The sequence below is a fragment of the Protopterus annectens genome, chromosome 6.part0 (assembly GCF_019279795.1).
Source record: "Protopterus annectens isolate FY-2018-M chromosome 6.part0, PAN1.0, whole genome shotgun sequence".
Lineage (NCBI taxonomy): Eukaryota > Metazoa > Chordata > Ceratodontiformes > Protopteridae > Protopterus > Protopterus annectens.
This window is the reverse complement of record NC_056737.1, coordinates 125287965-125312101: the sequence shown is the minus strand read 5'-3', so window position 1 is coordinate 125312101 and position 24137 is coordinate 125287965.

Here is a 24137-nt window from a genome sequence, read left to right as displayed (position 1 = left end):
TTCAGCACTGGCTTGGGAAGAAAAGCTCCATATAAAATGATAAGTTTTATAAAGACATTTGTCAAAAACAGAACAAAAATACACTAATAAAAAAGATTGCTTAGAACAGAAAATATGTACAATATGTTCAGATCACATTAAGTTAATCAAGCTCACATAAATAAAGATTCAAACTAATAGTGATAGAAAAAATGTAAGGAAAATTGATTTCAGTTAAAAAATAGTGTATGCTGCAGAGCAGAGTAAAAAGCAACTGGTATACATTGACATTTAGTAGATGAATTGGCTAAAAAAAAAACGGCTGATCACTATAGGTCGATATGATGGGTTAGAAACTTTGTAGCATGGTATAGCAGAAAAAAGGAAATGATAAGAAGAGAAGAACTGAAGCACGTTAACAAAGAAGGTTAAGAAAACAGTTGATGCATTAGATCACAAATAAGAGAAAATGAAAGTATAAGTTGGAAAGATGGGTTAAGGTGTGTATTGAAAGGGACAGAGGAGTCAAGGGTCTGAATAGAAGAGGAAGATGTGCTTTATTAGAAAATTATATTTATTTATTTATTAATGTATTCATTTATAATTTGTTTACCGGGAATGTCCGACTGGGACAGAGCTCATTTTCAGTGGAGGCCCAGGGAGAAAAGCTCCACAACAATAGAACAACAACAAACAAGTTATATATCATACAACATCAATTGAAGATACAGATATTGAGATTATATAGAGCATTGACATCATGCAAGTTGTACATCATGCAACATGAATTGTACATCATATAACATCATACAAGGTGCTAGTTGAGAGCATGGCAAGAACATAGTCAGGACTGAGAGAGACAGCTCTTCAAAAGAACTTTGAAAGTAGATAACATAAAGGTGTGGTTTATTTGTAGGGGAATGGAGTTTCAAAATGTTGTGATATAGCTGGAATAAAGTGAGTCACCTTAGGCGATATTGGATTTAGTGTTTCTAAGAAGCATTTGAGAGGTTATTTGTAGTTGTCTAGTTGGAGTGTAGTTTGTGAGAGTATTCTGGAGTGATGGGCAGTAGTCTGACCTAGATATTAAAGTATGTGCTGTGAATAGCTGGAAATAAATTAGGAGAGTTCATAATTCTAGACAATTTAACTTTTTTAGTGTAGTGCAATGATGACAATAAGATAGAAGGTTTGCAGCAAATTTAGAGATTTATTATAACAGTAACTTGGTTTGGCTATTAGGTTTGATTTAGGGTAAGTAAATATTGGAGAAGTATATAATAGTGCAGGTTTGTAGGTAAGCAGTAGCCATGTTTTTTGCTGTATTATTTGTATTCATTCTGTATAGGGTACCCCATGTTTTATTTTTATTTTTTTTATTACATGGGCTATATGATGATAATATTTCAGACTGCCATCTAGTATGATACCTAACACTTTGATTTGAGATACTAGTTCAAGTGATGTCAAATTGCTGGAAGTCATGATAAAGAATTCTTTAAGATTAGAGAAGTTTCTAGGTATGAATAGCATAACCTTAGTTTTGTTTCGGTTAAGAAGGAGTTGAGAATTTGATAGCCACGTTTAAATGGAGGAGAAGGAGTCTGAGGTTTTTTTTTTTTTAGTGTTGTGTGGGAAAGGCCAGAGTAGATAAGGATGGAGTCATTAGCATATTGAATTATTGCGGCATCTTTGACAGCCTTATGTAGAGAGTCACTGTTGTTGTCGAGTAGTAAAGGACCAAGGATGGTACCCTGTGGGATTCCTATGGTAACTGGAGGAAAAGATGAGTAGGTGTGTTGTGGGACTCTTATCATAACTTCAGGAAGGGAAGAGAAGGTGTGTTGCCACTTAATTGCTTGTTGTCTGCCAGAGAGATAGTTATAGAACCAGGATTTGTCTGAGTAGTTGTTTGGTATGGAACAAGCTTTGGATAGGTCTAAAAAGACTGAGGAAACAAAGTTACCTTTATTCCTTTCTGTGTTGATGTTATTAGTAAAGCAGGGCTGTTGTAGTACTAATAGAAAAGCTAAGACTTATATGACATACTAATAATAATAAACAGTATTGCCTCTTCACCCTTAGCATTACAGAAATGATGATAGCTATTTATAAGGACACAAGTTGGTGTGTATGACATAATGAAGTAATTTGTTGTGCATTAATTAAGAACAGAAATGTATTTATTTATTTGTCTTGTTTTTGCTTACATGTAAAGTCTATCTGGGCACTGAAATGCACATTTTCAGCCAAGGCCTGGGGAGAAAAGCTCCAAAACAGGGATAGAAATACATTTTTAACAATCCAAAATAAAAATGGTCAAAAAACATGATTTACAAAGCATATCAGATTAAGGAATACATGTATTCAAGATGTTGTGAGCATAATCAAAATATGATAGTAATTCATTTGTATAATATCCATAGTGGACAGACTTAGGATTGCATAGTTTAAACTGTAGGTGTGGTACAGTTGCTTAGTTTTTTTAGTTGCCAGGTGATAGTTTAGAGTAGATTTGAATTGTTGCCAATTATTTAAAAGCTTGATGTGATTTTGAAGTTTGCGCCAAGCCTTGCAGATTGTGACAGAGAATGATGAGTCACTGTAATAAATATTAGATTTACTAGCAAAAGTTAGTTTAAGTTCTGATAATCTTAGGGTTATGTTTGGTACATGCCATTGGATGAGATTTAACAGTGGTGAAGTATTTTGTGAACTGTGAGTAGAGGAGAGAAGGTGATGTGTTGAGGAAGTTCAAGCTATTTGGGGGCACTGAGCACTGTGCAGTGATAGGAGCAGTTTGAGGAGGAAGAGTTGCAGGCAAATTTGTTAATTTTGTTGTGTTTTCTAGTTTTTGTTTGGTGGAAGAGTTGAGATTTGTGAATGTTGCTGAGGCATATAAGAGGGCAGGAAGGAGAAGAGAGGTATCAGCTATTTTTTTTTACTGTAAATCACTTAGCAATTGCTTTGCTCTGTAAAAAGAACCTAGTTTCCAGAGTGTCGTTTTGATAGCAGTGTCAATGTATAGATCAAATTTTAACCTATTATTAATGATAATTATTAATAATTTTATGTTGCCGATGTTTTTAATTTTTGTGCTGTTTGACAAGATAATATAAAGGTCAGTGTTATTTTGATTTATGTTTTTAGGAAGGAATAGGAGTAAATTGGTTTTGTTAGGGTTTAAGAGCAAGTGAGATTTATTTAGTTATTTTTCTGTAGAGATGAAAGCTTCCTGCGTGATGGTTTCCATGGTGGGAAGATTTGGGGCTGAGCAAACTAAAGCTGAATCATCAGCATATTGTATTATGCTGCAGAGATTTGATTTCTTATGCATGTCATTAATAATGATATTGAAAAGTATTGGCCCTAGTATGGACCTTTGGGGGACTCCTGTAGTGATTAAAAGGAATGTGGTGTGGGAGGCATTCAATTTTTAAGGACTGGGTGTGATTATTTAGGTAGCTAGTGAACCAGCTAGTTAAGGAAGTTGGAAGGGCTATAAGATTTAGTTTTTGTAGGAGTAGTTGATATGAGACTATGTTGAAGGCTTTTGACAAGTCCAGGAAAGGGTGGAGACATTTCCTGATTACTTTGATTAATGTTATTTAGGAAATGTAGCAGGGCAGTTTCAGTGATGTGGTGGGGTTGAAAGTCATGTCGGGGAGGGGAAGGCACTTGTTTTTCTAGTAGAAAGACTAAGAGTTGCTGATTTATGCATTTTACAAGTACTTTGGAAAGGGGAGGAAGGATTGCTATAGGGTGATAGTTTGACAGTTCAGTGGATATGCCACAATTGTGTAACAAGATTATGAAGGAAACTTTCCATAGGGCTAGGCTGTAGTTTTCTGTAATGGATCTATTAATTAATTAATACAGGGTAGTAAATGGTGACAGTAGCTATACTGAGGTATTCAGATGGGAGGTCATCAATAGCTAGTTTCAGTTTTTTAATGTATTTTTTGATGGTATTTGTCTGGATGATTGTTGGTGTGGAGCTATGGTTGGGGGAGGGGTAGATGGGAGGGTATAGGTTGTTTCTGTCTGATTTAAATAGAGCATGGGATATAAGTGTTTGTTGAATTTGTTTGCAATGCACCTGCTGATTTCAGATGGGAAAGGATTTGACATACGTTTTCTGCCGGGTTTTAGAAGTTTGTTTAAATTTTGCCAAAAATCTTTTGGGGTGGGGGGTTGTATGTGTGATCTGTTTTGTGGAGAAAAAGTTACTTTTATCATAATAAATGTATGACAGTGTGCAGTTTCAGAGGCACCGATATCATTCCGTGTAGGATTGGTTTCTAGTTTTGTGCCATTGTTTCCAGGCTTTTACTCTGTCTGTTATAAGTTGTTTAGTTTGATGGGTTAGCCATGGGGCAGAATTTATTTTCACGTTTTATCTCTCAGTAGGGCTTGTTGGTTTAGGAGGGTTAAGAAGGAGTTATTGAAGTGACAGACAGCTTCATCTAGAAGCAAATACTTGAAAGGCTCCCAGTCACATTGTTTAAGTGTGTCACTAAAAATGACTTTATCATAATAGGTTAAGTTTCTCACAAAGTTGAAGTGTAGGGGTTTGTTGGGCTTGTGATATTCTCTGTTTTTTAATTTAGCCAAATCTTTTGGGTTTCTAATATGATGACAGGAATGGGCCCCATTCCTAAGTCAAACTACAATTAAAGTTCATGAAATTAGTATTGTTTCAATCTTTGATGTCAGCCAGAAGTGCTCTTTGCAGTACCCGAATGTGTGACTCCTTCTGCAATTTGTATGGAGTTACATGTACTGGCAACATATTTAAATATGATTGTAGATTATTTTTTATAAGACCCATTGTTCCTACTACTATTGGGACTGTCTGGGTATCTTTCTTCCACATTGCCTTCATTTTCACCTGCAAATCCTGATATTTTATGACTTTGTGCTCTCTGTACACAAGACACTTTAGTCACTGGGGTGTGGTGATTTCAATGATCAGTGCTACTTTTATCTTCTTTTCATGGCCCATTATATCTGGTTTTCTAGCATCTATCTTTTGAACTGTTGGTAATGGATGATCCCATGTGATGTAAACTTCATCATTTTCTATGATGCTTTGTGGCTCATGTTTCCAATGTTTTTCAGCCCACTTCAATACCATAATGTTTGCTCAATCCCCAGAGCATCAATCTTGCCACATCATTATACCTTTCAGTATACAGTCCTTCTGCCATTAGTATGTCAAAACCAGCAACAAGGTGTGTGACTGTTTCAAATTCTGTTTTACAAAACTTACATCTGTCTATTTCTCCCACATGTTCAATGGACTTTGTAAACCAGTATGTACATCATATAGATGGGGTGATGATCACTGAGAGAGTCTGGGAGAGTGTTGGCAAGCTTATTTTTTCCAGGGTTTATTAAGACTATGCAGTCTAGTATTGATGTTTTCGGATACTTTGTTAAATCAAGTTGGTTATTGGATCAGCTGAATGAAATAATAGAGCTTAATATTATGATGGGTAGAGTTAGGTTTGTTAGAGGTCACTGAGCAGGTGAAGTTTTGCTATTTGTATTTCTGCATTGTTGTATTGTGAAATAATTGGGAAACTTGTATGGATTTGTAAGGTTGCTTAAAAAAATGTTGCTCAGGCACCCAGCTCATTTACCTACTTGCTCTTCCCTAATGATGGTGTAACCAGAAGGAATAATTTTATCATCTTTCATTTTAGGTCTTAACCAGATTTCCATAATAACAAGGCTGTGGAGTTGATGGAATTCTATCCATGCATAAAGGTTTGATATCTTATTGCAGAAACTTCGGGCATTGAGATTATATATTTTTGGCTGGGGGATCAAACTGGGGTTTCTTATGTTTTAAAGGATTGTTGAGGTGGGAAGGATACCTCTCACATGTCCAGACATTCACAGAATGTCCAGATTTTTGCCTCATATTTTTGATCTGTTACTCATAAAATGTGTGGCTTCCTAGCAAATCATTGAGGATTGAAGTCACTAAATAATGAAAAACATTTGAATATCAAGCTTCATACCCTTTAGAAAATGTATGCTAACACAATGCCTTTTATTCTAGCAATTTTCTAACATTCAAAATGTATCCTTTGTCTCCCTGTTATTTTTGGCATTGTCCAGATTTCTAGTGCTAAGAGGTTGAGAAGCATGGAGGGGAGTATTTATGCAGGGGATTTGGGTGGGTTGGGTGTTGGGATTGTTTAGGTGGGACTAGTGTGGGGCCAAGGCTGAGGTGTATATTGACGGTCTCTAGTTTATTTGGGTGGTGGTGGAAATTTTGAGGTTATGGAGAAGTAGCAATTTCTAATATGCCACAGGTAAAACAGGAAAAACACTACATAAAAATAACAAAAAATGTGATACAGTTTCCATTCCTGTACAGCGTATGAACTCATGTAAATGCAAGTTTCGAGACTGCAATACATACAATTTTTCAGTATCAAATTAGTCAACTACTTAAATGACACGTTTTAATAAATTTCAGTTTCTGAAAAATGATTGAGTCCTTCAGAAAAATATTTTCAGCAAAGTAGAAAAAAATAGAGGAGGGATTCAATAAAGCCTACGCGATCATTTTTCACCATGTGCGCATCGCTGCATGATGCACCCATGGCCGTATAAGTTATAGATTTGATAAATTCCATGTAGCGGCAAGCAGTCATGTACAAATATGGTAAATTCCATGGCATGCAAATTACAGCATAAGTAGCCAAATGCAACCATGTAGACTCTGTGCTTGTGTTGCCAGTGTATTCAAAAACCTTTCAAATACAGCCACAGAAAGGGGTATATATGGAAACAAGAACAAGTAAAAGTTATTAGATTTGTACAGAACTGACTTTATTATGTAACAGCAATCACATTATTACATTATTAGACAGGGTGGTGCTACAAAAGTAGACTAACAATAGCAACCAAGTGCCACGACATAAATGCAGCTTCACACCCCCACCCACAAATGAAGAATATACTCATAAGTAATGTAGACAGCTAAAAGTGTAAACCCCATGAAACAGGTAATTCATACTGTCATGTAAGCATATGCAGTATGTAGCTGATGAAATACTGTCAGATTTCTATCAAAAGCTGTATTCCTCTGTGCAGATATATAGCAAAGTAATACCTTCCCTTGTGTTTACACATTGGGCTCCCTTCAGTTTCCCTGATTACACCGTTACCAACCATGTAGATTCAGGGCTGTCAGCACATCAGCATGGTGATGATGCAAATGAGGTCAAAACTTGTTAGAATTGCTGAACCTCAAAAAATTGTAATCATGTAGGGATGTTCACTTCATTTAGGCCCTTCCACATTGTTTTCAAGGCATGGCAGTAGTGAATGATGACATCGGGGGAGTGTATCAGGTTACACTTACTGAGGTGTACAAGTAAGTCTGTAAAGGGTGAAAGTGCATGTAAGCAGCGCACAGTTCACAAGTTCTGTTTCATTCAAATATGTCATCTCTGTCTGCTTTAAGATTTTTTTTAATTATTCTTGTCATTATTTGCACTATACAGCACATAGAGAAATCACAGAAAACAAAGGAATGAATGGTAGGTTTCTCTATGTTTGACATGTAACTATTCCTCTTCTGGCAGCACATGTATGTGTAGGGCTGGGGTACAGATGGTCCTGGGTTCTAATACAGGGTGTGCAAACTTTAAACCAGTTTTTTGTGCTCCATGTTGCATGTTATCACAGGAACAGAGGTAAGTAATAATCATATTGCCTGCGTTTACCTTATTTATGCATAGGTGAAAACAGGGGTGCTGAGATGTGCATAGTGGCATGGAAGTGGTCATTATGCACTAATGAGCAGCAACAGAGTTAACACACTCAGTTAAGCAGTAGGTCTGCTTTATAGCTGCTAATTACAGCATAAGAAGGTGATTTTCAGCATGGTGGAGCTATTCAACAAGCTACAAAGCATCCATGTAGCCTCCATTCTGTTTTTTTTTTCTGAATACTTCAGTACTATTGCAGTAGGGACAAGGAAATTTTAAAGTGACACAGTTCTAGGGGCTGCTACAGCTTTCTGCCATATATATGTGCTAGATGCTAAAGCCAATGCTCCTGGTGATGGTGACAATAGGTCTAGGCCAAAAAGGAGAAGAGTGTTCAGGCCCAGGGTAACTTTTCAGATGCTACATGACCTGGAGATTGTAGAGCACTACAAGGTGGCAGGGACACATTACAAAAACTCTGTAATCTCTGCCATCTTCAACTCAGAGCCATAGCCAACTGAAAGGAACTCATCTCAATAGAAATTAAGGTATGTATAGCCCTTAGAATCTTAGCTCTAGGTACCTTTCAAAGACCAACTGGGGGCATGATGAGTGTGTCACAGGCATCAGTATCCAGGATAGTCCACCAATTCCTGGATGCTATGCTCATACATGCCAATGAACTCATATGTTTTCCTCATAGTTCTATGGAGAGGGCCAGCAATATGCAACAGTTCTACCATGTAGCGCACTACCTTGAAGTACTGGGTGCTATAGATAGCACTCATGTACACATTAAGGCACCACCTGGTGAGCAGGGTAGAATCTACATTAACCAGAAGGGATACCACTCCATCAATTGCCAAGCCATGTGTAATGCCCAGGGAATTATCTTGAATATGTGTGCTGGCAACCCTGACAGTGATCATGACTCCCATACTCCCATATCTAGCACACATCACAGCTGCACCAGATGTTTGCTAGAAAGGACATCCCATGGGGACATTTACTAGGGAATACTGGCTATGCACTGGAACCGTGGCTAATGACACCCATCAGAAGTGCACACGCACCGTAGAAGAATGCCCATAATGAGACACATGCTCAAACCAGAAACATTGCAGAGTGTGTGTTTGGACTGCTGAAATCATGCTCCCAATGCCTAGATACATCTGCTGGATCCCTGCAGTATAGTCCATGCACATGTACACAAATCTCCACAGTATGTGCTATGTTACACAATCTGATCCTGCAGAAACAGCTGTAGCAAGATCAGCAAGGAGAAGGGGCACACATCCCCCACCAATACTAAGGTCACCACAGCCACAGTCAGAGGAGGACTTGGAGGGGGCATTACCAGCTGCTGTGGCTGGAGGCAGATGTAGGTGTGCTCAGTATACCCTTGCTTTGGCTAAGAGATAACACATAGCACATTCACTGACCACCTAGGTCCCCAATACATTTCTCCTACTCACATACATATAGTAAAATATAATAATATTGATGCCAGACAACTCACACAACCTTGACCTTCCCATGTATTGGCTGTGTACTGTTTGCATCAGACAGAGTCAGCCCTGAACCTAAACTGTGTCAACTGCTACATTGGTATTCTTTAATAATATTATAGCATATCCTTGTATTTCTTAACTTGGTACAGTAAACTTGGTAAGTAAATGGTGGTGGATTTGTACAAAAAGTACCTTAACACATGACAGCAGAGACTTGTTTTACATATATATGTCCATTAATAAGTAGTAGTCTTCAGGCATCAAAGATACACACAGTCATACCTCTCAAAAGTATTGATAATCAGTGCATGTTCTCAGTTTAGCACCATAACATTCTACTGGTAAATCATTAAAGACAGAAGTTATAAAGTAATGATACACATTGCAGTTTCTAACTTTCCAACCCTTCCCAAGATCAAGCAGCAGACAGGATGCAGAACAGGGAGAGTAACAAGATCATCATATACTTGTTTGTGCCATAGCAGTAACTCACCTTTGCTTCCCACCAAAAGAACATGCTATGCTTATTTGTGACATAAGAGTAACTGAGCTTCCCCCCCAAAAAGAGCAGTGTACTCTTGTTTGTACCATAACAGTAACTCACCTATGCTATCCCCCAAAAGAACAGTATATGGTTGTTGTGCCATCCAACCCGTCCTTCAGCTGTTGGCAACTGGATATCATATTACTCTCCCAGTTAAAATTGTCACACAATTTAAGGCCAAATATGTTGAATGGCTTACAAACTGCACATCTCACATTACTAATCAGATAAGTGATGAATTACCAGAAAACACAGAAATGTAAGACACAGCTGTATATTTGCAAGCATAAATAACATGCTGTATGCTCAGTAAGTGTACAATGTCTGAATATAATAATGATAATTAAATGTACACATAACAGCCAATGGTTTGATAGTAATGTAAATTCTGTTGCAGTTGGCTTTGTGAAGAATGACTTCAGTCCTTTGCTGCAAATATGTTTCTGTGGCATTGAGGAGTAAGGCATCCATCCTGTTTTCTGAAGATGCACTGGTGTGAGAGTTCAAATCCTGAGCTATGCAGAAATATCTCATGAGTACTATCATGTTCTACTGTGTATATCATACATTGGTTTTCCTCATTTCTCATATTTTTCCCTTTTTTTTCAATTTCTTATTCCTATTACTTTTACCAGACAGCAAATACATTAGAGGTTTGACTGTGCTCATTTGGATTGCGACCACCTAGGAAGCAGACAACACAAATATAGACCAGATATATTCAATTAATGCTCTTGGACATCACAGAACCCAGGCCTGGAGTACAGATGGAGTTATCAGACATTTGCAATGTGGCTAACATTTGCGCACTGCTTACCTATGCACAAACAGATGTATCTTATATGCGTGGACAATTTGTTCACCATCACACAAGCCAGCTGCTCACTGTGCTATGGGACTGTGTATGTCATGCTTCATTATTGGTGTTTATTCTCCATTTCCTTTGTCTGACATAAAATTACATGTAGAAATATTACAAACTAAGGGCCTGATCTAACTATACATCATATATTTACAATAAATTCATGCCTTGGGCCTCCCACACCACTGAATACTACAATACTGCGGTCTCAGTACTTTTTCCACACATGTATTAACCACACTACAAAGTGTAATATATAATATGTTGTGCCCCATCATGGACATGGCCAGTTGGTGGTGCTCACAGCCTCCATCTGCTAAACTCAAACATCCAATTATGCTCAATAAGGGTACTTGTGTTGCTAGACTGCTAGGCTTCTAAAGAACCTAGTGCTATTAGTGCTATTACACTACTAGCCTCATTTAATGCTATGAAGTTATTTGCCTAGGCAAGCCTCCCAAGCTGTTGTGCACCACATGGCCTATTGATGTCAACTACTATAAGTGCACCTGCACTCTTACATAAATCAGATATCTGTTGTGGTGCTTGTGTTAAGTACTATGCTCTGTGCACTTAGATAGAGGTTTAGTTCTTACTGCAGAATAGATGTGGTATCCTACAGTTATTTCTCCAAGGGCATGGATGACCAGTATTTTGATACTTGAACAAGCATACACATCCATTTCATGCAGCCTTTCTAACCTATTGTCTCCCACATGGGCTGCTGATGTCATCTATTATATGGTCAGCTGTACTCTTATAAAAGTCAGTTGTGCAGTGATGCTTGTGATAAGTACTGTGCTCTGTAGTCTGTGCATCTAGACAGGTAGAGGGATTATTTTCACTGCAGTCAACTGTGTGTGTGTGTGTGTGTGTGTGTGTGTGTGTGTGTGTGTGTGTGTGTGTGTGTGCATGCATGTGTGCACACGCGCGCGAGTGTGTGTGTGTGTGTGTGTGTGTGTGTGTGTGTGTGTGTGTGTGTGTGTGTGTGTGTGTGTGTCTACTCAGCAGAGTTGACATGGTATCTTACAGTTACTTCTCCAAGGGCATGAATTGCCAGTATTTTGATACTTGCACAAGCCTACACATCCATTTTATGCACCCCTTCCACTTATTGTCTTCCACATGGCCTACTGATGATATGTTCACCTGCACTCCTGTAAAAATTAGATTTGTGCTGTAGTGCTTGTGTTAAGTATTGTGTTCTGTCTTCAGTGCAACTAGGTATGTAAGGGTTCTATTCTCACTGCAGGCAACTGTGTGTGTGCCTGTTAGCTGTTGTTTGACATTATAGAGAACCTTTTACATCAGCATGTGGGACACCTATTCTGTCTTTAACAGACTGCTGATGTCATCAGCTATAAGCTGTTGTCCGACAGACTCCAAGTTGGACTTGAGCTGTGGCACTTTTGAAAGTACTGCGTTCTGTAGTCTGAGTACTTAGATTGGTAGGAATTCTATTCTCACTGTAATCAACTCTGTGTGTGTCTGTTAGCTGTTGTTTGACATTACTGAGAGCCTTTTACACCAGCATGTGGGACACTTATTCTGGCTAGGTGAAATCAGTATAAGGTTCTGTCATTTTGATGCTATAAACTTTTGAACTTTTCAAGGAGAATATAAGTTCAGGATATAATTACCACTTCAATAACACAAATGCAGATACACTAAGCAATACATTACCTATGCACCATGAGCATCAGATGGAAGGCATTTGTATCTTTGAATCCAAAAGGTAGAAAACAGGGATATGGCACAGTTGTCATCTGTTGCAGATATGTTTTTGGGGGGTAGGGGACAGGAAGCCTAGGCTGACACACAAAGTCCGTGAGTGTGTGTGAGTAAGAAAGAGAAAAAGGCAGACATATGTATAAAACAAATGGCCAGTGAGACTAAATGAGTAACTATGGCATGTGTATCTGTAGGGATAGTCCAGCTGAAATAGTTGTGTGAATGTATGGATTCCACAGCCAAGCTCTATGCTCGCTCTATATCTTTGACTGTCAGACAGGTGTGGTCCATGCATAGTAGAGGTGGCAGCTCATTGTTAGTATCCCCAACCATGACAACTGACTCTGACAGAAGTTGCACTGGCACTTTGATGGCCAGGACCATAGTCAGATGCAGTGCTGCTACCTGAACATAACTGATGTCTGTTGGACTATCTCCCTTCATGGGGACCCTCACAACCACAACCCCCATGGCCTGCCATGTCTGTGTGTGGACAGCACACTCATTAATGGACTACTAAGTACTGACACTATGTGACATTGATCGGACATGGTTACATTGTCTGACAGCAGATGATGTAGCTGACCTACACCCATGAGTATGCTGTTCTCCTCCCAGCAGACATTCCATCACAGACACTGACCATTCCATAACTGACACCCCTTGTTTCCACTTCTAAATCATCTGTTGCTGAGAATGGACAACATAGTGGAGCCAGTCATGTATGGCAGACTGTGCCACTGTGCTCTGAGACATGCACTGTGTAACCCATTCTATATCATTGTCTTTAAAGCAAGTGAGGATATGAATTGAAAATCATATAATAATAGCTGATGTTCCACTCACCAGGCTAAAAAAGGAAAAAGTTACTGTCAGCTGCCTGTCGGGTGCCAGGATCTACCACATAACGCACTCACTCAAGTCACTCCACAACAGGTACAAATATGACTCTGTCATTGTCCATGTTGGTGTGAATGACCTGAGATGTACCTCCCTGGACTACATGAAAAGAGACATGGAGGAGCTCTCTGATCTTGTAGCTCAGGCAGGTGTGACCCTAGCTCTGAGTAGCATCCTGCCATCACCCAGAATGATACCACAGTACAAAGACAAAATGATTGACTTCAACAATTGGCTATGCTTCTGGTGTCATTCTAAGGGGATCCAGTATCTGTCTGCCTGGGATGACATGATCAACAGACCATGAATGTTTGCCAGAGATGGCCTGCACCTGTCACCCTTGGGATTCCGGACACTGGCTAAGGCTCTTGCCACCCCATAGTGGCTTTTTTTGGCAAGGTTCAAATGACAAATTCACCACCATAACAGGTACAAGCAAGCAAAATCTGAGGGTAATGCTACTCAATGCTAGAAGTCTAAACCTCAAGATGCATTCACTCGAGGCGCTCTTTAAATGGAGAACATCGACATCTGTACAGTGACAGAGACCTGGCTCAAGGCTCCAGAGAGCAACCCTGCATTACCAGGCTATAATTCATACCACACCTTTCAGCCATCTAACTTGGACCGAAACACTAAAGACAAAGACATATCCATATTCATTAAGGATATCCACACCTCCAGGCTAGTTGCTCAGCATAATGCATCTGAGATTATCCAAGTGCAACTAACTCTGGGCAAGACTGCAATCCAAATTGTAACTTGCTACAGATCCTCCACCATGCCCCAGGATTCCCACTCCTCATTTCTTGATACACTGGAAAATATTAGGATACAACTCAACATCCTCATAATGGGCAATTTCAACTACCCACCATTAACTGGGAAAACTTCTCATGTACCAACTCTTTTGCTCAACGTTTTCTGGAATTCATAAATTCCAATGTCTTGGATCAACTTATCCACACCCCAACAAGAGGAAGCAATATCCAAGACCAGGTCATTACCAACATGGGCGACCAGTGTTCCACACCAGAGGGCAATTCCTTGGTCAGATCTGACAACAAGCTAATAACCATAGACATCCACATCCCGCCCCCACCTCCCATTAGGGAAACCACTGTACAGAATGTCTCCAAAGCCAGCTTCACTCTTCTTAAGACAGAAGTGGTAAACTTCACAACACACATGCAGATGGACAATAGAGGTACAACTGCTGAATCCTACACAAATGCACTTTATAAGCACTTACACAAGTGCATGGATCATGCTATCCCTAACAGAACCAAAATGCTATCCTGCAAAAAAAGGAAGAAATTCTGGGGGTCCCCTGCCATAAACAAACTCTATAACAGAAGAAATAAACTGTTGCAAAAAAAAGTAAAATCCCATGGTTGGAGGAACTCTTTGGTCAGCCTCAGTAAGAAGCTGAAATCCCTCATAAAACGCTCCAAAGCTAGTTATGAAACCAAAATCACCACTGATTCTAAAGACAACCACAAAGCATTCTATAGCTATGTCAAGAATCTCAATAGCAACACTCAGATCTACTCTGAGTTACAGCACAATGGCACTAAGTATACAGAACCAACTGATTTTGCCAACATCCTGGCAGATAGGTTCACTGCTAACATTACCCCTCTCACCCCCTACAGGGCCCATCTCTATACCGGAAGAATGCAAAGTTCCTGTAATCACAACTGCACAGGTAAAAACCACACTCTCCAAAGCCAAGAACACAGCATCTATGGGACCTGACAATATCCCAGGCTGCATTCTACATGAACTACAGACTGAACTGGCACCCCCACCTAAGCACCATGTTCAATCATAGCCTCACCTCAGGCTTTGTGCCCACTGAATGGCACACAGTGACGGTCATCCCACTTCACAAAGGGGGAGTCACCATGGATGCCGGGAACTACTGCCCCATTATCCTAACTAGCCTGGTCTGCAAGGTCATGGAACGTATCATCATGGAACCTATAAACAAAGACACTGGTAATCTCCAGACTCTGGACCCTACCCAGTTCAGGTTTTAAAAGGCAGATCATGTCTCCTAAACCTGATAGACTTCTTTGAAGCAGTCACCAAAGCCGTAGACAAGGGTAAGTTGGTTCACACAGCCTATCTAGATCTTGCCAAGGCTTTTGACACCATCCCCCACTCTTTAGTTATAGATAAACTCACTAAACTGGGTATAAATCCCTGTCACAAGGTGGGTTGCTAATTGGCTCACTGACAAAGCCCACACTGTGAAAGTAACAGACTCCAAATCTGACTTCAGACCAGTGACAAGTGGAGTACCACAGGGTTCAGTCCTGGGTCCTCACCTGTTTGATATCTACTTTTCTGAAGTACAGGCTAACACAGAAGGTCTTTGGCTAATGCATTTCACATATGACTGCAAACTAGGAGCCATAATCAAAACTCCTAATGATGTGGACATCCTACAAAAGGGCCTCACTGATACAGATGCCTGGTGTCAAAGCCATGGCCTCAAGCTCAATGCCAAAAAGTGCATTGTCATCCCCTTTGGTAAAAACTCTGTACCCATGAGCTACGACATAGGTGGTAGTCTACTTAACACTGAAAGTGTGATAAGAGACCTTGGGACACAGGTGGACAGTAGTCTCTCCTTTGATAATCATATCACCACAGTAGTCAGGAAATCGTTCTACGTAGCACACCTCATCACAAAAGCTTTCTCATCCAGGAAAAAAAGAGGTCATTTTTCCCCTCTACTCGTCATTCATTAGACCCATTATAGAGTACAACGCTGTTTGGTATGTACCTCACAAGAAATCTACAACAACTGGAAAGGCCACATAAATACCTCACAAAGAGGATTACCAGCCTCAGATGGATGCCCTACGCAGACCGTCTCAAAAAACTCCAGCTTTACTCCGACACATATTGCCTACTCAGAGGCGATCTCTGCCTAACATACAAAGCTATGTCAAACCCAGAGCTGTTGGACATACTCCATTTAAAGAAATCCCAATCCCTCCAAGCTACATGCTCTAGGGGACCTAAACTGTCACCACAATAAACAGAATATGCTGGAGGGATAGATTCCTGTCCCAGAGACTTCCCATACTCTGGAACAAACTAACTATCTATATCAAACAAAGCTCCTCATTAGCACTCTTCAAAATACATTTTGATGATTGGACGGGAAATAGGAAATTCACCCCAGGGATCACCTCTGGGGTTCTGCTCGACAGGGGCACAGGAAATTAATTTTCTTGCGTAGCAAAAGCCAGGGCACCTTTTTGGCTAGGCTTATATAGGCCCTAGGGTCAATGATCTAGTACCTACCTATGAACCTATAAACCTATATGCAGATTTCAAGAAATGAAGGCCAGCTTGGATGTTAAGAGATATAACTTGTGAATTCTGTGCTGTTTATTTACATTTCCAACCTTACATGTAATACTTTCTAGATCTAAGCTGACACACCTAGAGGAAGTAAGACAGCCTGCAGTGCTATTGTGAACTCCCCCTCACAAGCAGTAATCACTCACAGCTGCAATCCATTAATAATATATACCATATAAAAAGGCAACCCTGTAGCTAGGCAAGCTGATGTTAGTTCTATATGTTTGGGACATTGAGGACAAGCATTTTCTTCATGATATCACTCCAGATGAGTACTCATTCTCACAAGGTATGGTTCCATTTTGTCACCTACATACTGCATATGCTGGAATGCATTTAACAATAATGTGAAGCACAGGCTTTTACACTGTTAGCTATATACATTATTTAGAAGTGTACTGATGTCATGGGCATATTTGTACAGGCTTTTTAGAGGTAGAGATGACTAGCAAGACATTAAAATAAATGGAAATGACTGCTGTGTGAGAAATATGTAGAAATGTTTCAGGGACAGGTCCTTTTACAGCACTTGTAGCATTTCAAAGATATTTTGTTTGCCAAAAGGGTCATTTGCCTGTTCTTTTGCAGGGGTGAGGGCCAATTATGTTACTGTTATGGCACTAACAAGGATATCTTGCTTTTGTTATTCTCCTTGTTTTGCATCCTGCCTGTTGTTAGTATTTCACACACCTAGACTGTATTATGTTTTACCAGTGGGCAATACTGACTGCTTACCTTTTTTGTTGTATATGTAAACAATATTTTGTAGTTATGTGATACTTATGTGTATTATACATCTGTTTTCTTTTAGGCCATCTACAATACTGGCACCAAGATGTGTAAAACCACATCTAAGACCATTTACAGATGCCAAAGACATTATATAATTGATGGTTTTCTGCAACATGGTGGCCAAACTGAGGCACAATCTGACACAGACGTTGACATATAGCCATCCCCTGCATTTAAACTGGACAGATCCAGTATTTCTACACCTACCCAGTCCACCAATCCTACAGATCTTGGACAGGTGTAGGGCAAGGACATTGATCAGGAAAGTATGGCTACTGTGGCTTTATTGCCTGGTGAGTCTGGCCATAGCCAAAGTGTGAACAAGGTACCAGGCAAAAGGATTTATAGGGCTGCTTGGAGAGGGCCTGCTGTCCCTCCACAACCTGTTGTAGATGTCTGTTTCTGTGACACAACATGTGTTTAGGACCATCATGGAGGCACTGGCATGTTCCCATAGCTGCTCCAAATAAATGTTTAGGGTTGTGAATGTAGCACAGTCTGACATGCGTGACTGTCTCCATCGTGTTGCAGATTCACTGGATCAGGTGAATGACACTTTGGAATGAGAGGCATCTGTGATGGACAGAGGCATGTCTGTCATGGAATGAGCAGTGTTTGTAATGGAATGTCTGCTGGGAGGGGAATGACATTCTCATGGGTGTAGGTCAGCCACATCATCTGCTATCAACCAAGAGGCTGTGCCCAAACAGAGTCCCATAGTGGCAGTACTTCCACTGTTCCATCAGTGAGTGTGGTGTCCACACCTAGATGTGGCAGGCCATGTGGTTGTGGTCCTGGGTATCCCTATAAAGGCAACTTGTCCAGCAGACATCAGTCACATTCAGGTAGCAGAACTGTATCTGACCTTGGGCATGGATGTGCCAGTGCAACTCCTGGCAGAGCCAGTTCTCATGGCTGGGGACAACAACAATGAGCTTCCACCTCTACCATGCATGGCTCAAACCTGTTCAACACAAGAAAATGTAGAGCTAGCACTCAGCTTGGCTGTGTTCATACACACACACACACACACACACACACACACACACACACACACACACACACACACACACACACACACACACACACATCAGTTTTCACCTGTAGGTCCCCTATAGCACACACACACACACACACACACACACACACACACACACACACACACACACACACACACACACACACACACATACATTTTCTCTATCTGTCCATTAGTTGTTTTGTCCTAATGTCTGTCTTCTTACTCACACATTCTCACCAACATTTTGTGTCAGCCTAGCCACACCCCCCCCCACAACACCCTGTGCAAGTGATGATAACTGTGCCATGTCCCCGAGTTCTACCTTTCTGATTCAGGGATACAAAATCTGTGTCTGATGCTTAGGGTGCATATTTAACTTACTGATTAGTATATCTGCATTTGTGGAGTTTAACTGGTCATTGTACCTTTAACTTATATTGGCCTTGGAAAGTTTGACAGTTCCTAGTGTCAATATCTGATAACTTCATCTCTTGTGAGGGTTGTAAAAGAAACTGTAGCATGTAAAATTACTTTCTAACATATCTCTTACAGGATTTTCTATTATAAATGTATAGTGCACATTACAGGTCACACCATGATACTCAGAGCTTAGGATTGTATGACAGCATGGCATTTGGTTTTCCCTTTCTTTATTTTTCTTCAGTTAAATTATTTTTTCCCACTGTTTGTGCAATGCACCACATAGTGCAAACACAGGAAGTGGAGAACCCGGACCACAAAACAAGTAAAATAGGGGATGTCATGTAACTAGTCAATGTTGCTCACCATTGCACACTCCCAAGCACCATGTGTGCATGATGGTAAGTGCAACATTTTCAAACACTGTATGTGCACGTAGTAGGCACACAATAACTGGAATTGCTGGAAAAATGTCAGGATATAACATGCAATTGGTGGGAAAACCTCATTCTAGATTGGGCTTGATCTCTGGTAGTCATGGATGGTGTTTGTGGGGAGGGAGCACATTTCCCAATTCAGAGGTGGGGTGTGTAGGATTCCAAAATGTTTGTTGGACTCCTAGTTAAGCATCATGGGCCCAGTTACTGCAGAGGGACTATTCAGCCTCAGAATACAAATTTAAAGCATGGAATAGTGTTGCCAGGATTTTGACCAGTGCTATAGGTATCCCCTACACTGGGGATCAATGTTGACACCATTTCAACAATTTCAGGAGGAGGAAGAGGGATACCCTTGACTGTTGGACTGGGGCACCCCACAGATGTGTAAGTATCAATTACTGTGAATATTTGTAAGAGTTAAACATTGAATATAGTCAAAGCTGGTATTTATAGTGGTATTCTGCTCTGTTCTGTTTTTTCCACAGCTGCCACAGATAGAGCTTTGAATGTGACAACCCATGCCGTGAGATTGTCAAGGATGAGAGAAGCATATGGCATATATGCATCAGAACAGTACTGTTATTGTAGCATTAAAAGTTAGACAGCATTTTTTGTAATTAATACAGTTGTATCAATTTGAGCATGCATCTGTCAACTGTAAAAGGAAATATGCATGCATTAGTCTGTAGGCCAAAACAACAGTACAGTATTAGAGAGTAGTCAGAGGTTATGGGTTCAAAAACCACACTTCCAAACTATACAATACTGTTAAATTTTCATCATTATTGCAATGTAACTTCAGACCTTAGTGGCATAAATAGCCTGCTGTAAACTGTGATCAGTATAATGTGAACACACATATCTGCAATATATGCACACATCAAGGATTGCTTGTTGCAATTTGTAGTATAGTGTGCAACTGTTATGAGCTGGGTAGTCTTATAAGTAAAAAATGTATTTTTAGGAGTTGGTAGTCTTAAAAGTAAAGTTAAAAGAATAGAATCCAATAATTGAATCAATGCATTGTATGTTCCATATGAAGTTACTAAAGCTATCCCATTTTTTTCTCTCACCCCAACCCTTATCTTCTCTTTTTTTTAATTTTTCTTTATTTTTTCCCCACAGCACAGTGGGGTAGGCTTGTCTCACAGGATTCTGCTGCTCCCACTCCACTAACTACAACACTGATGCCCAGCACTTCTGGAACACAACCAGCCAGCACTCCCTCTGCTGTCCCTGCACTACCTGGGCCTTCAAATAGTTCTGCCCCACAGGATAGGCCAGTGGTTCCTTCCTGGAGCAGTAGTGGAGAAGTTGATTTTATGATCCGTGATTAGCTGCCAGGGTTGGTGTGTAGGATTGTGTGCCACACTGTTGGCGAATACCTACACTGAATGGAGACATTGATCTCCATCATTGTACTTGATAACATAAGAAGGAGACAGACATCAGGCACTGCAGCCATCGGTGCAATGAAGTGACAGTGGTGGCAGCCCACTGGGTGAGGACTCGATTCTCACTGTCACCCAGCTTAAAATCCATGTGTTCTCAATGTCCCTACCCCCACTGACCTGTTGTGCCCTTCACCATCCCTGTGTCTTGCTTGTATGACACAGACATACTTATGTCCCTTCCCCAACATTCATGACTCTCTCCAAAAAGAAAAAAAGAAAAAAAAAATGGGCACCGGTCTCAAAAAATAAATAAATAAATCATCCTATACATAGCTCTCCATTTCAAACCCGTATCTACTTGACACACTTGATTTGGTCCAATTGGCTATACAACTTGATTGTGTTGTGGTCATCCCTCTCTCCGGAGGTGACATTACAAAGTCCTATAATATTCTGCATATATGATCATGAAATGGATAGTTATAGTTCTTTCCTGCCTCCCTCCTGCACATTCCTGCCCTGCTTTCACTTTGTTTTTTTCCCACTGCTTGTTCCCCATTTCACTACTTTCCTATTTCCTCCATTTCTTTTATTTAAAGAATGATTGTGAGAGTCCGCATCGGTGATACACATCAAAGCACAGAACAGTAAATGGCAGCAATATATTTAGATGTACTTAAAAGTATCATAGACCCTTGTAAAAGTGCTACCTACATGCATATTCAAACCCAGTACCATCTGCCTCCAACAACCATGCATTAACATCTGCTGCTACAGAGTCAGTTATGCAAGAAATGTATTTCATACAATCAGTAGTAAATGTCACAAAGTTTATGAAAGATTTCCCTATGTTATCCCCCTGCTTGCTCCACATTTCAGCACAGTCCTATCTTCAACATTGCTTTATTTTTTAAATCAGTATTTAAATATTGTCCCTATTTTTGAGGCTTTGTCCACCCCTTATATATGGCTTTGTTCTGATTTATATCTCTAAGAGATTGAGAGTTAGGTTCACCCTGCTTGCTTCCCATTTCACCACTGTCCTATCTTGCCCATTTATTTTCTTTAAAGCATTTTTATGTGAGGGTGTGTGATGTGCACTGTTGCACAATAATGGTTAAAAGAGAACAAAATGTATTGTAGAAATAGTTAAAATTATTAGATACCGCTGTTTTCGAACACAGTACCATGTGAGTCCAAAAAGGAAGTTATCACTGCATTAACACCTTCTGCCACACAGTCAGTTAAGTAGCAGGTATCTGTTAGAGGCCCAGTAGAAATTGTTAGACTTCGGCAATCCCAAAGTGCATAAGCATGCACGATACACCTGTTTGTACATAGGTAAGCACTGCACAAACTCTAGCCCCATTTCTAAAGTTTGATAGTTGTTATGTAGTCTCTAAAATATACTTGATACTTAAGAGACTCTGTGGCAGCACAGGTGTTAATGCACTTACTACAGTAATATGTACCTTTTGAGCTAGATGGTACAGGGTTTGAATACAGCTTCATCTAATACTTTTAACTGGTTTATTGCTGCTCGTTGGAGTGAGATGTGCAACATTGCACAATAATTCTGTAAAGAAAAGAAACAGTGCAAAATGATTTATATGTGCAGAATATTACTTGAATTACCACTATCACCAGAGAGAGGGGTGACCACAACATAATCATGTTGTATAGCCAATTGGACCAAATCAAGTGTGTGAAGAAGACAAGTGTGCAAAATGGAGAGCTAGTATGAATCTATGAATCTATAAATTTATGAATCTATGTATGGGACAAATATTTTTTTTGGGACAGGTGCTCATTTATTTATTTATTTATTTGTTTTTGAGAGAGAGAGAGAGAGAGAGAGAGAGAGAGAAAGAGAAAGAGAGAGAGAGAGAGAGTGTGGAAAGTTGGGGAAGGAACATAGGTAAGCCTGAGTCAGGTAACTTGGGTAGGTGAGGAACTAGACCAACAGGACATACAAGATAATTCAAAGGGATGGTGAAGAACACAGGAGGTGGGCAAACTCCATGGTTGAGGTGAGGGTGATGATATTGTGGACCCGTGGACGTCAAGTTGGGTGACAGAATTGAGTCCTCACCCACTGGAGTGTCATCACTGTCACCTCACTGCGTCAATGGCTGCAGTACCTGATGTCTGCATCTCATCCTGGTATTTTTGTACAAGGATGGACAGCAGGTGCTCCATCTGGCATAGGAGTGCACCAATGCTGGCAGTTCTTCATGGGTGATGAAATCACTGCCTCTACCACTGCTCCTGTAGAGAACCATTGGCCTATCCGTCAGGGCAGAATTACCTGGACAGCCCAGGTAATACATAGGCAGCAGAGGTGCTGCTGCCAGGTTGTGCACCAGATGTGCTGGGGAGCAGTGTTGTTAATACGTGGAGTAGGGGCAGGAGGATCCTGTGGGACAAGCATACCCTGTTGTACTGTGGGGAAAAATAAGGAAAAAAAAAATAAAAAAGAGATGATAAGGGTTGGGATAAGAGAAAAAAATAAAGAATAACATTAGTAATTTCATATACGACATACAAAGCATTGATAAAATTATTTGACTCTTCTGTTACCTTTACTTTTAAGACTATAAACTAACAAATGTCTTTATTACTTTTTAGACTACCCAGGCCATAACATATGGACATTATAGTACAGATTATAGCAAGCAGTCTTTGATATATGTATATATTGCACGTAAGCATGTCCACAATATACTGATTATAGTTTATAGCAGTCCATTTGTGCCACTGGTATAGAGCTCTGAAGTTGCATTGCAATAATGATAAACTTAATAGTACTGTGTATTTGGGATGTGTGACTTTTAAATCTACAACCTCTAACTACTTTCTAATACTGTACTGTTATCTTTTCCTACAGATTAATGCATGCATAGTTTCCTTTTACAGTTGAAAGATGCATGTTATTTAAGAATGCGTAGCTGTTGCTTTGTGCTACAGACTAAGGCATGCATGCTTTCTTTTACAGTTGAGATATGCATGCTCAATTTCATACAACTGTATTAAATACCAAATAAGCTGTCTTTAACTTTTAATGCTACAATAACAGTACTGTTCTGGTGCATACATACCGTGTGCTTCTTTCATCCTTGCCAATCTTGTGGCATGGGTACTCACAGTCAAAGCTATCTCTGTGGAAGCTATAGAAAAAACAGAACAGAATACCACTATGAATACCAGTTCTGACTATATTCAGCTTTTACTCTTATAAGTAGTCACTGTAATTCATACTTACACATCTATGGCGTGTCCCCAGTCCTAAATTCCCCAACACAATGGTTGAGGGTATCCCTCTTCCTCCTCCTGAGGTTGTCAAAATGGTGCTGACATAGATCACTACTACAGCGGATACCTGTAGCACTGGTCAATGCCCTGGCAACAATATTCCATGCTTCAGATTTG